We start from the raw sequence: 13,148 nt of genomic DNA on the forward strand, positions 1-13,148 counted from the left end.
TCTCACATGTGAGGTTCAGGATACAGGGTCCCTTGCTCCTAAACAAAGGAAATGGTCTGAATGCAAACTACTTTTCACCAACCTGGACATAGTATGAATCTGCAAAGGTAGTCTTATGCACCTACTGGATCCTTCCTTCCTTCCTTCCTTCCTTCCTTCCTTCCTTCCTTCCTTCCTTCCTTCCTTCCTTCCTTCCTTCCTTTCTTCCTTCCTTCCTCCTTCCTCTCTATCTTGCTCTCTCTGTGTCTCTTCCTCCTCTCTCTCTCTCTCTCTCTCTCTCTCTCTCTCTCTCTCTCTCTCTCTCTCTCTCTCTCTCTCTCTCTCTCTCATCAATTGTGTGGTTTGAACTCAGAGTCTTAGCTCTTTCTCTAAGCTTTTTGCTCAAGCCTAGTACTCTATTACTTTGAGCCACAGCTCCACTTCTAATTTTCTGGACGTTATTTGAAAATGAAGAGTCTCTGGGACTTTCCGTCCTGATCTGGCTTCAAATTGTAATCCTCAGATCTCAGCCTCCTGAGTAGCTAGGATTACAGGCATGAGCCAATGGCACCAGGTAGAGACCATTTTTCTTGCACTTAGCATTCCAGGAAGCTTTTTTGTGGTTGATGCAGCCTTTGATCAAGTATTGCATGTGTAGAGAAGCCTAGAGGTGACACATGGGAGAAAGAATTAACATTTGGAGTCAGTAGAAGGAGATTCCCCATAATCATGCAAAGCAATTAGAGTTTGTTGTGTTTTGTTTTGTTTTGTTTTGTTTTCCAATCCTGGGGCCTCAGTGCTGTCTCTGAACCTCTTTGTGTTTGAAACGAACACTCTGTCACTTAAGCCACAGCATCACTTCTGTTTTTTTTCTGAATAGAAAGATGTCTGAGTGACATTCCAGTGTCACGGACTTTCCTGCTTAGAATCACGATCCTCAGATATCAGCCTCTTTAGTAGCTAGGGCTGCAAGCATGACCCATCAGAACCCAACTCTAGAACATTTTTATTCAAGGCTACTGGTCTACCACTTGAGCCACAGTTCTACTTCTGGTTTTCTAGTGGTTGATTGGAAATATGAATGTCCTGTACTTTTCTGCTTGAGCTGGCTTTGAACTGTGATCCTTAGATCTCAGTTTCCTAAATAGCTAGGATTACCGAAACAGGCACTAGTGCTCAGCTGGTTTGTTCATTAAAGAGGATAGTTTACAAGCTGGACAAGATGAATTCCTAAAGCCAAACTCAACCCACTATGCTCATGTATACCCCTGAGCTGAAAGCTTTCTTGTATTCATAAATAGTTTGAGTATTAATAGCCTATCATCCTGCCTGGTTCTGTTTAAAAATGAGTCAGCAATCAATATGCATGTCTCTGTTTTTTCTGATAAATGGAAACTCATGAACACATCCTAGATTTGAATGCAAATAATTCAGTATTTCTTTATCAGAGGTTTTCTGGTGATATATTTTTGAGTCATTATTTACTGAATGTTTAAACCACTTTTCATCAATCATGTAAATCGCATATTGAGGATATTTAAAACAAAAGGGCTGGTATTAATATGGCTAAGTGTGATATGTGCTTTAATATATAATATATAATACCTCTAATCCTTACTAAACATTTAGGGATTGTTACTATTACATCTAATTACGTCAGTGATGGGAAAGCAGGCTCTGGGAGGTGAAATAACTGACCAGAATGCTGTAGCCTGGATGGAGGGGGGCAATTTTACAAATCTAGAGCTGTTGATACAAAGCTAGAACCTTAAATACCATGCCACGTGGCCTTACTGGACACCTCAACATGCCATTTTAATAGCAATTCTAAGTCATCCTGACAACACCATTAGCCTGTCATATTTTTGAGGATTTCTCCTATGGTCAAATTCCCACAGGTCATCCTCAGGCTTCACATCTCAGGACTGAGTGTGATGCACACATAGTTGTTACTCAGCAATGAAAAGTAACAAGTTATTAACGCATACAGAACGATTGCTGAATCTTACATGCACTTTGCTAAGTGAAAGAAGCCATATTCTAAAGGCTACATAACATATATATTCTATTTGTAAATTTTAGTAAGACAGGCAAAACTCTCTGACAATAAAAGCACGTCAGAAGTTGTCAGTGATTGGAGGTGGGATTAGGGGATGGGATACGAGAACTCAATGACAGATTGTTACAGCACTATGGTTATGCATTTGTGGAAATCCAGTGAATAGGATACCGCAAAGACTGAGTTTTGCTGCATTTAAATTTTATAAATCACAGCTGGGCACCCATGGTTGATGCCCATAATCCTACCTTCAGAAGGCTGAGATCTGAGGACTATAGTTCAAAGCCAGTCTGGGGACTCTTATTTCCAATTAACCACTAGAAAACCAGAAGTGGGTCTGGAGCTTGTGATAGAATGCTAGCCTTGAGTTGAAGAGCTCAGGGGCAGCACCCAGGCCCAGAGTTCAAGACACATGTCCAACAACAAAAAATAAATTTAAAAAGTTATAAATCAGTCAGAAGCTGATGTCTTGTATCTGTAGTCGAAGCAACTCAGGAGATGGAGATCTGAAGGGTCAAAATTTAAAGCCATCTGGAGCAAAAAGCTCAATAGACTCCACCTCCATAATAAAAAATAAGCAAATATATCATGCATAGTAACGGGTAGGTTTTTCAGTGCATAGGAAGCAAAAGACAAATTTTCAAAGAACAAATTCTAGAATGATTCCTGTCATCCTGGACTGCCATTAGCAAAACCCAGCATCACCTCCATCTCCTCCTCCTGCTCCTCTTCCTCCCCCTCTTTCTCCTCCTCTTCTCTTTCTCCTTCCCTATCTCTTCTTCCTCCCTGCTGCCCCTGTCCCTGCACTTTAATTTTTTTGATTAATTCTAGTTCTCTACCACTTGAGCCACAGCTCTATTTTCAACTTTTTGGTGTTTAGTTGAAGATAAGAATTTCACAGGCTTTTTTGTCTTGACTACTTTGGACCATGGCTCTCAGTTCTCAGCCCCCTGAGTAGCTAGGCTTACAGGTGTAAGCCAGTGACATCCAGCTAACTCTTATTTAAATGTATTTACTAATTGATATGTGCTGGGTATGTTCTTCTAAAGAAAAAAGCATCCTATTTTGAAACTCCTTCCTCAATGAAACTGTTTGGAGTTAAGTCCTTCCTGGAGGTAATTAGTGTGAAATTAAGTCCTTAAAGGGAGCCATAACTCAATATCACACATCCTCATAGGAAGAAGTAGGGATGAGAGTGTACAGAGGAGAGGTTATATGTAGACCCATCAAAAGCCCAGGAAAGAGACCCCAGGAGACATGGAACGAGCCAACACCTTGACAGCTTGGACATCTAGACTGCAGAATCTTGACGGGGGAATAAAAAAGTTCTATTGCTTAAGCTACTCAGTCTAGGGTATTTTCCTACAACATGCCTAGGCAAGTTGCACGGAGGAAAAGACAGAAATACACCAGGCAAGTGTGTGCATTTACATTGGTACAAGTTCATATAGTTCAGTTCCTTGTGTTGTCTGCTGAGAGTTAGGATGCAGTGACACCAAGTGATATACACCTCATTCCTAAGTCATGGTCCCTAAATACCATTCTGCACTAGAAAACAATTAGGGATCTTCTGAGAAGCAGTTTGATTCCTAAGCTTGAGCAGTCAGAGCACAAGAGGATCGTGGAATATCTGATGATGTCATAGCATAAGGAGGTGCTAATGAAACAAATTCAACAGGGATAAGCACAAATGGAGTGGAGACAGGGGCAAAATGTGGTGGTGCATCCCTGTAGTAGCAGCACTTGGGAGGCTAAAGCAGGAGGACTAAGGACTTGAGGCCAGCTGGAGGTATACAATGAGACCCTTCGTAGATAGATAAGTTTAGGCATATATATATATATACTTGTATATGTAAATAAATAAACATATATAGAGATTAGATGCATACCTGCATGCATGTATGCATATATACATACAAACATACATATACAGACAAACAGGAGTCAAACTGACAGAACTCTTACATAGTCAAAATATGGACAACAAAGTAAATGCTGATAGCTATGGTGTACAATCCAATGAATAAAAATACATATCCACGAGTCTATGCTAAAATGAATAGGTGATTAACTCAATACAGATAACTCTTATTACGCACAAAATTCCAATCATGTAGAGAGAGTAGTGAGACCACCCTGAGAATACCATAGTGATTGTTGTACTAGATGAAACTGACTAACCTGAGGATAAACCAACTTCAAGATTTGTCTCCTTTGCAAAGAATCTCCTTCAAGATTCTTATCAAGTACAAAGGAAAAGATAAAATAAATAGTAAATTTACATAATGAACACTATCCAGGCACTTTGAGAGAAACAAATTAATAACTACAATAAAGAACACTGGCCAGGCTACTTGCATTTCTCATGTGAGATTCAATTTTCAGCATATTAACAATGGTATTAATAGACAAGGCAGTATACATCTGTAATCCCAGCTACTAGGAAGGCAGAGATCAAGAGGATCAGAATTCAAGGCCAGCCCAGGCAAAGAATTAGCAAGACACCCCCCCCCGGCCCCAATCAACCAATAACTGGACATGAGGTCTTCTGCTTGATATCCCAGCTACAAGAGAAGCATAAACAATAGAATCATGATCCAGGGCAACCTCCAGGCCAAAACATGAGACTTTATCCTCAAAATGGCTAAAGCAAAAATGGTTGAGGATTTAACTCTTAAGTGATAGAGCATTTACATAAGTCTCTTTAGTTCATTAAAATACAACTTGAATGTAATATAACCAATTTAATGGTAGCATTCAGGAAGATATCACTTGCATGAAATAATGTGAGCCACTTTCCCATCACACAGACACACAGATACACACACACACACACACACACACACACACACACACACACATTCATACATACACTAACAGGCCTTAGTTGTGTATACTCGGAGCCAAGTATAAGGTTCTTTCTTATTGTCCTTATTACACTGCCATGTGAACATGGCTGCCTGCCTAACTCCAGCCTGCATATTGTTCATCTCCCTCGAACCCGTCCCACCTCTCCTGCCACACACAGTACTGGTAAAGGAGCTGAAAGAGAGCTCCTGAGCTTCAGCCCCCTGCTGCCTCCATTCCTGTCCCCACTGCTGAGGCAGGCAGGAAATGCCAGCCTCTTCACAGGAAGGCCTGTTGCGGTGAGATTTCCCGATTTACTTTATAAATGCAAGAAAGCCAGATACAGGAGATAAGCACTCAAGATTGCAAGCGCTTATCATCTAGCTCACTTCTGGGCCTCATAGTTAGGACCAGGAATCAGCTTCTCTTCTAGATCTGTGGGCCACATTTCAGCTTGGTTCCAAATGGAAAGGACTGACTAACGGAGTTCTCCAGAGAAAAGTCCTCCAAACAACTTGCTGGCTAGGAGGGAAGATTCTTTCCTTAGCAAATTGCCAGTGCCTCTTGTTCACAGGTACATTGAAATCACAAGGAACCCTGGACTGGAGCTAGGGAGGAGGGACACAGGAAAGCAAGTGATACAATGGGTCACAGCTGTAATCCTAGCTTTGGAAGGTGGAGATTGGGGATCATGATTCAAGACCAACCAAGGCAGAAAAGTTTGAGACTCCATCTCAGCCAGTGGCTGGGAGACATGGCAGAAACTGGTCATTCCAGTGGCACAGGGATCTCAGTCTAAGCCAGCTTGGCATCAACAGAATCTTTATAACTAACCAATGGAAGATGATGTTAGTAGACTAGGTCAAGAGGTGGGACAACTGTATAGCCCAAGTGAGGTCTTGAATTCATACCCCAGAATTGCCAAAATACAAGAGTGGGTGTCAGGTTCCCTGCCAAGCTGGGAACTAAACCATAGGATGCACCTGACTGGTGTTTCCAGGAACAGCACTCTCCTGGCTTTGATGCCTCACTGTTGGTGAAATGAATGTAAAAGGCTAAGTAGAATAAGAAAAGGATAGAGAACTCAAAAGAACAAGATGCCTGCAGGTGGTGACCAGAAGAATTAATACAGAATATGTGGAACGAGTTCTGTCTAAAGTCAAGTATACTCTGACAAACCACACAAGCCCACTTACACTTTTTTTTTTTACCAGTCCTGGGCTTGGGCTCAGGGCCTGAGCACTGTCCTTGGGTTTTCTCAAGGCTGGTGCTCTACCGCTTGAGCCACAGCACCACTTCTGGCTTTTTTCTATGTATGTGGTACCAAAGAATCGAACCTGGGTCTTTGTGCATGCTAGGCAAGCACTCTACCACTAGGCCAAACTCCCAGCTCCCCCCCCCCACTTTTTTTTGCCAGTCCTGGGCTTGAGCTCAGGTCATGAGCACTGTCCTTGGACTTTCTCAAGGCTAGAGCTCTACCACTTGAGCCTCAGCACCACTTCCGGCTTTTTTCTATATATGTGGTACCGAGGAATCGAACCCTGGTCTTCGTGCATACTAGGCAAGCACTTTAACCACTAGGCCAAATACCCGGCTCACAAGCCCACTTACTATTGGATCAAGCTTGGGCAGAGGCATAGTAAAGGCTGGAAGGCAGATACCACATACTTGAAGACAATTGTGACCCCTTCAAAATCCTCTCCACTACAAACCTTTACCTCCTAGTTGATTTTTATAAGTAGAAGCATCAGCTGGGCGCTGGTGGCTTACATCTGTAATCCTAGCTATTCAGGAGGCTGAGATTTGAAGATCGTGGTTCAAAGTCAGCCTGATCAGGAAAGTCTGTGAGACTTTTATCTCTAATTAAATCTCAGAAAAAGCTAAAACTGTCACTGTGACTCAAGGGGCAGAGTGCTAGCCTTGAGCAAAAGATGCTCAGGAACAGTGCTCAGGCCCAGAGTTCAAATCTCAGGACCAGCAAAAAATAATAATAATAATAATGAATAAATAAATAAAAATAAGTAGAACCACTATAAGTCACCAGCCAAAGCAATAGCCTGCAGTCTCTCTCTCTCTCTCAATCTCTCTCTCCATATATATATTCATATATATACATACATATATGTGTGTGTGTGCGTGTGTGTGTGTGTGTGTATCCTCAGGCACTTTGAAGCTATGAGAATTTAAGAATCACATACTCAGTATGTCAATGTGTCACTCACAATTTGATCTTTCTAAAAGAAAGGGGGAAAAAAAAGAGATAAGACATGAATAAAAAGCTATGCTCCCTTCTCCTGCTCCCAGCCAAAAAAAAAATCTAAGAGACACTAGTTCACAAAGCTTTGACTTAACAAACATACAGCAAGAAAATGAAAACATGCCTTCCACGTTTGATCTCTTATCTAGGCCAGCCAGGTTCCCTCCGAGGGACTCTCAAGGCTGGAGTCTCACTGTTTATTGTGTTAAGTGGCGGACATTGTCTTGTGTTCAGCTATGACGTGCGCGGAGGTAATATTGAATGACCATGTTCTCGCTAGGTCCCTCCTGTTCCCCGTGTCTCAAAGTTGAGGGTCACCACAATAATAACAATGACATAGAAAACCAGTCTCTAATCAGACAAGTATTTGCATAGCATCTTTTCTCTCTAGAAGCTGGAAGCCCTGGGGCAAAGGAACCTTAGCTCCCCAGATAAATGTTCTTAGGCATCAATATTAAAAAAAAATACTATATATTCCATCTCATCCAGCTGTATCTATACACTATGTACTATCTAAAGAATAAACTCCAAGGACTTTCCTGTTAAATAGAATTAGCCTTGCTCCAGCTTAATTTCTATTTAGTTTTTCTTTTCTTTCTTTTTTTTAGAGTGGGGTCATCACTACCTATTATTCTTAGTGACTAGAGTGCATTTGCTTTGTATTTCTGTGGCAGGTATCTATATGGGATTGCTTTATTTTCAGTGTACACGGTCACTTCTGTCTTTGAGTTGCAATGGGTGTCCACTTGTCCCAAAATGAAGTAATTCATTTTTGAATCCTGCTGATGAGCCCTCGGTGATGGAGTATCATTCCTACAAGAAGTCCTGAATCAGATGCTTTCTCTTTATTCTCTGCTTTCTTCCTTTTCAAGGTTGAGTAAGGCCAAGTTGACAGAACAAAGATAACAGAATCTGTGCAATCCTTTGGCTTCTCAGAGACAGCAAAGCAAAGTTTCTCAGGTCCTGTCTACTACCTTTCCCCCACACTGGAATCACCTCTTCTCCTCTCTCTCTCTCTCTCTCTCTCTCTCTCTCTCTCTCTCTCTCTCTCTCTCTCTCTGTGTCCTTTTACACACACACACACACACACACACACACGCACACACACACACACACACACACACAATCACCAGCTCCATTTGGTTACAGAGACAATATTGTGTCCAGAATCATAGTTTGTTATATCAAAAGGGCTAAGGTTGTAGCTCAGTGGTAAAGTACTTGCCCTGTATGCATAAGGCCCTGTGTTCAAGCACCAGCATCACAAATAGGTAAACAAATGGAAATAAACAAAATCTTTGGTCTAATACTTCCTTGTCTCTGTACAGTTTTAGCATTCTCCAGCAACCCAGACTTCATCCTTGGGAAAATTTGCCAGAACTATGTTTAATTTACAGATGAACTGAGGGGAAAAACTGCTTAACTGGAGGAGGTCCTATCTGACACTTGGCGCAGATTGCAAATCTAGCATCTCCCTATTGTGTACCTCCTGCTCTCTATCCATGGGCCATGCCCTGGTCGCTGCCTCTATCTTTGACTTATCTCCCTTACCAGATTTCCTACCCATTTTCTCTGCCCCTGAAATATCCAGGAGCTCAATCTATATTTATTAACTGGTTAAGGCTGTAGATGTCACAGATAATGAACGATCAAGAGAGTTTCTCTTTGGTAGCAACCTATTAAACTCTGAAACTGTTTGAGGAGCAAGGAGTGACTTCCCTTCTTCCTCATTATTATAGGGAAAAATAGATAAATAGAAAAACCCACAAAGATGCTAAAGATAATAGTGTTTTGCTCCTATGTGAAGGGGTAAGTGAAACTCCAAAGTTACAGCAAAAAAAAAACAAAAAAACAAAAAAAACAAAAAACAGTCAACTCCATGTGGGTACATAACAAAGGAATCTTGATCAGGACAGCTGGTTCTAGGAAGTGGAGTAAAAAAGGTCAGCCTCCCACCTTTGTGTGCCAGTTTTAGGACTTGAACTCAGGGCCTGAGCACTGTTCCTGAGCTGGTGTGTTTGGGTCTAGCACTCTATCACTTGAATCACAGCTTCATTTCTGTCTTTTACTGGTTAACAGGAGATTTTCTTTGTCAGTCTCATACACTTTCCTGCCTTGTGATGGTTTGGAGCTGAGATCCTCAGACCTCAACCTCCTGAGTAGCTAAGATTACAGGCATAATCCAAATTATGACCAAAATATCATTCCGTGGTATGTATTTGTTAGGCCTACAATATGAACTACTACAGACATGGGGGTTTAAATAATAGAAATGTATTTTCTCACAGTGCTGCAGGATCAAAGTCTAAGATCAAGAAGGAAACAAGTCTGGGGTTTCCTGGGGTCCTTCTTCCAGTTTACAGATGGCCAAAATTCATTCTATGTCTTTGCGTGGTCTTTGCTCTGGGAACCCTCCTGCTGTGTCCCAAATTCCTCCTCTCATAAGAACACTTGTCCTCTTGGATCCAGGCCACCCATTTAACTTCATTTTACCATGGTTTTCTACTTAAAGGTAATAACCAATGATGGTTTTTTTTTTAAGTGTTCAGGGTTGAAGTTTCAAACACAAGGGCTGTAAGGCACCATAATGGAGTCCAGTCACCAGGAACAGAACCAAGACTGGAACAGAAAGTTCCTAACCTTGGAAGAATGATTTGCCTTTCATTCATACCCTCTCCCGTGCTCAATATTCACGAAGAATGAGGACCAGAAGTTATCTCTTGATCACCTAATTTTACTCCTGTCGGAAAGTATGGAAGCTGAATCTTGTCGATGCCTTTGGATGATCCAAGGGAATGCCACTCAAGGATGTCCCCCTGTTTCCCTAATCTCCTATTCTCTGTTCTCCTGACCCCATGGCAAGCATTGCTGTTGCTTACTACCCCCAAGGCTGGATGGCAAATCTATAGCCCAGGAATTTCCTGCAGCTTGCTAGAGGACTGACCCCCCTACTCTCCTTTAGGAAAGGTTGAGGCTAGCTTTCATGACTCCCCCTCCCCCTACCTCCTCTCACTTATGCCTGCCTCATAGCAGCTGTTACCAATTTCAGCAATTTTCTTCTGGTGAATTGAAGGCTCCAGGTGACAAAGGGAGTTGATTGTATTCTCCTGGAGAATGAGATAGCCTCAAACCTACTCCCACCCACAACTGGGTCTGGACTGGGAAAGTGAGGCTTTCAGCTGGTACCTCATAACCCTCCCCATTCTCTACCTGCACACATCTGTGTGCGTATGCTCATACACACACACACACACACACACACACACACACACACGTAAATCTGTCTAAAGGGGACTCTAGATTCATCCTCAGTTCATTTGGCTTCTTTGCCCAGCTCCTGGATTAAGTATCCATTTGGGCTCCTGAAGTCCATAGGAAGAATAAGAAATACAACACAAACACCACCACCTAGGATATGGTCCACCCCCAGTGGCTGATCACACCCAGGGAGCTTGGGAATGCTTGGGGATAGGGTTTAGGTCGGGCCTCCTGGTTAAATCATCAGTGTAAAAATGCAGCAAATGGGGAGCACTGATTTGAAAGGAGACCCCTCCCTATATTTAAAGCAGATAAGGAAACCCTATCACTCAGGATAAAACCCCTGTCAGCTTTCCCTTACTCAACCTCCTCTGTAGTGGCTGCCCAGAAGGAGAAAGACAGTTAAGTAAGCATCTCACTTCTCTGCCAGTTAATATCAGTGGGAATGCTAGGTATCCAGACATTTACAAAATAGTCAATGCCTGCCTTTCAGGTTGCTTACAAGCTAACCAGGGCAGGCATTACAAAGATATGTCTAAAATACTAAGGATGTCAGAACAAGAGTGAAAAATATACAGAAAGAAGTGTGCAGAGTCTGGAGGAAGGTCTCTGTGTGATCACTTTAAGAAAAGAAATACAGGCCAGGCACCTTGAGGTAGCTCAGACTGTAATCTTGGCTACTTAAGAGGTGGAGAGTGGAAAGATCAAAGATCAAGCCAACACAGGCAAAATGTTTACAAGACAATATCCCAACAAATAAGGAGGTGTATATGGATCATCCCAGCTCCAAGGAAGATACAAGTAGAAAAACGGTGGTCTGAGCTGGCCTAGACTGAAAAAATGCAGGCTCTATTAAGCTATAAAGGGATAGAGATTTTGCTCAAGAGATAGAGTGGCTTTCTTACAGATGTGAGATCCTGAGTTTGTATACTGGTAGGTTTGGGCAAAGAAAAGGAAAAAGAAAAAAAGGAAGGGAGGGAGGAAGGGAGGAAGGCAGGTAGAGGGAGAAGGAAGAAAATAAGGTATGGAGGGAGGAATAGAAGGAGGGAAGCGGAGAATGAAGGAAGAGAGAGAGGGAAGAAATGGAGAGGAGAGAGGGAAGAAAGGAAGGGATGAAGGCAGGTAGAGGGAGAAGGAAGAAAATAAGGTATGGAGGGAGGAAAGAAAGGAAGGACCGAAGATAGTAAGGTATATGATACTTTAGTTTTTGCTTCCTTTAATCTAGCTGAAGCCCTCACTTTCAAATCTCCTACCTTTGAACTGCATGACATGGGTTCAGGATGTATTATCTGACCTGGACACATCCCTCATTCTATTTGAAATTGTTTGAAAAAGTATATTTGTCCATTTGGGAAATCAGAACAACTCCCCAAGAATCCTGGTAACAAGCCAAGCATTGGTGGCTCATGCCTGGACACCTAGCTACTCAGGAAGCTGAGATCTGAGGAGCCAGGGTGGAAACCGCCCTGGCAAAAAGTTCCTGAGACCCTTATCCAATTAACCACCAAAAAGCTGGAAGCAGAGCTGTCGTTGAAGTGATAGAGCACCCATCCTTGAGGCTAAGAGCTTGCACCCAGGCCCTGAGTTCAAGTCCCAGGACACACACACACACACACACACACACACACACACACACACACACACACACACACACAAAGAATCCTAAGAACAGAATTCTAGGGCAGTGAGTGGCTCTGGGTCCCCCAACCCCTACCCTCCTCAGCTCCCCAGCGGGTCTTGTTTTCCTAAGCAGTGGTCAGGAATGTGCGGGGCGGGGGCAGCCTGGTCGCTAGTCAGAAGCTCAGTCAGGTCCCAGGCTGGCCTTTCACCTCCTAGCTCTCTGGGCTGCTCTTACTAAGTAGCAAAATGTTTCAATATGTGGAGCTTTGGGGGAGGGACTGGAGAGAAAAATCGGGATATTGTTGAGAAGGAAATAATGAATAACCCTGCCGCCAGTCCGCGTACCCCCCACGGTGGGCAGATCTGGGTGATAAGTGTGTGCTTTCTCTTGAAATGGAATCCTAGCAATTGCCTCTTGGCCAGAAATTTCCAAAGTCAGTTAGGGAAGATGGGGGAGGGGGGTGAGGGCAGAGAGAAGGAACAGAGGCGAAGCCAACTCTCCTTCAACGGGCCAGACCCCAGGCACTCAAGTGACCAGAGTACCTGAAAAAGAAGAGGAGAAAGCACAGAGAAAGTCCATGAAGCTGTAGGACTTGTCTGTGCAAATGGGCATAATCTCATCTCTACTATTAAAGCATATCCAGGGCTGCAGTCTCCCCTGCTCCGCTCTGACTTTGAAAAAAAAAAAAATCTCCTAGTTCTACAAACCCTGAGTGAACCCCTCTTAAGGAGACCTAGAAAGGAGAGGGCAAGCTAAACACAAGCTTTGCTGACCCTGGACTGGACAGGCCACTGAAGGGACTATCTGTTCAGAAATCTGAGAAATGTGAATCCAGGCAAGGCCAAGGCTTCAAGGGAACATGGAGAAAGGAACTGCACTTCAAGTCTCAAGAAAGCACAAATTTCAGGACCCCCCCCCCAAGCAACTCTTTAGCAGCAGCACTTTAAAAAATGCTTGTATTAAGAAGAAAAAGAAAAAAAAAACTTCCATGATTCAACTACTTCTATGACATTTGTAATCCACCTCTCTTTGACAAATGCCCCCTAAAAAGGGTGGCCAGAAGGTGAATTCTTAAAGGGATCAATTACAGACTTATACTAACTCAAGAGATGGAGGAGATCTGAGGA

The sequence above is a fragment of the Megascapheus bottae genome, chromosome 27 (assembly GCF_031878675.1).
Source record: "Megascapheus bottae isolate mThoBot1 chromosome 27, mThoBot2.hap1, whole genome shotgun sequence".
In the NCBI taxonomy this organism is placed as follows: domain Eukaryota; kingdom Metazoa; phylum Chordata; class Mammalia; order Rodentia; family Geomyidae; genus Megascapheus; species Megascapheus bottae.